Here is a 1,161-nt window from a genome sequence, read left to right on the forward strand (position 1 = left end):
TGCAACACATCAAGTTTCTAGTGAGGCTTGCACTCAGATGCCTGGATTCAGAGTACAGACCACTACGCCATAGAAAGCCTTGCTGACCTTTTACCACCTCATTGAGAAGACAGCATTGCATATGGCCGGTTAGCTCAGCTGGTTAGAGCGTGGTGCTAATAACGCCAAGGTCGTGGGTTCAATCCCCATACTGCCCAATCAACACTTCAAAAATGAAAAAGGATGGAAAATGAAAAACTGCTTCAAGGTTGAAAAAGAAAATAATCAGTTCACAATAAGAAAGTGATTTAAAATTAAATCAACATTTCAAAATTAAAGAAAGCTGGAAAATATACCTTGACACATGTTAATTTTTGAAATACATTAGAATATGAGGACATTTTTCAATTCTTTATTGTGGTAAGATCATGTAAGTTTTTCTTAAATCCATGGAAACCTTAGATTCTGTGTGGCCGGTTAGCTCAGCTGGTCAGAGCGTGGTGCTAATAACGCCAAGGTCATGGGTTCAATCCCCATACTGGCCAATTGAAATAGAAATCAATTCTGATAGGCAATTTAACAATAACAGGAGCATTTAAGTAAAACATCTTCATATATTAATTTTTAAAAACTTTTATCAAATCTTAAGTGTGGTAAAATCATGTAAGTTATTCCTAAATCCATGGAAACTTAGGATTCCGTGTGGCCGGTTAGGTCAGCTGGTCAGAGGGGGGTGCTAATAACGCCAAGGTCATGGGTTCAATCCCCATACTGGCCACTTCAAAATATAAAAAGGGTGAAAAATAAAATAAACACTTCAAAACAAAAGGACAATCAACACTTGTCTTGAGAGTGAGGAACTAATAATCCTGAGGTCATGGGTTCAGTCTCCAAACTTTCAAATATAAAGTCTTTCAGACAATCAACACTTCAAAATATAAAAAGGGTGAATAATAAAATCAATACTTCCAAACAAAAAATGGTTCTGAAATACAAACTGCTCTTCAAAATAAAAATGTTCAACAATTCAAAATAAATAAAGGTCCAAAAAAATAAACACAAAATAACAAATTGCTGGAAAGCAATTTACCTTTATGCAAGTTGATTTTGAAAAACATTAGGATATGAGCACTTTTGTTAAGATCATCTAAGTTTTTAGCAAATCGATGCTGAAAGCGCGTG

The 1,161-nt window shown here is 35.1% G+C and overlaps 2 non-coding genes across 2 annotated transcripts; both read left to right on the top strand.

Annotated features, from left to right (window-relative positions):
* Positions 1 to 123: 123 nt before the first annotated feature.
* trnai-aau (transfer RNA isoleucine (anticodon AAU)) lies at positions 124 to 197 on the top strand. Its single transcript has one exon. It is a non-coding gene; the product is annotated as a tRNA-Ile (tRNA).
* A 253-nt stretch (positions 198 to 450) lies between these two features.
* Positions 451 to 524, top strand: trnai-aau (transfer RNA isoleucine (anticodon AAU)). Its single transcript has one exon. It is a non-coding gene; the product is annotated as a tRNA-Ile (tRNA).
* The last annotated feature ends 637 nt before the right edge of the window (positions 525 to 1,161 follow it).

The sequence above is a fragment of the Poecilia latipinna genome, unplaced genomic scaffold, assembly GCF_001443285.1.
Source record: "Poecilia latipinna isolate Pla-1442-1.1 unplaced genomic scaffold, P_latipinna-1.0 Scaffold659, whole genome shotgun sequence".
Lineage (NCBI taxonomy): Eukaryota > Metazoa > Chordata > Actinopteri > Cyprinodontiformes > Poeciliidae > Poecilia > Poecilia latipinna.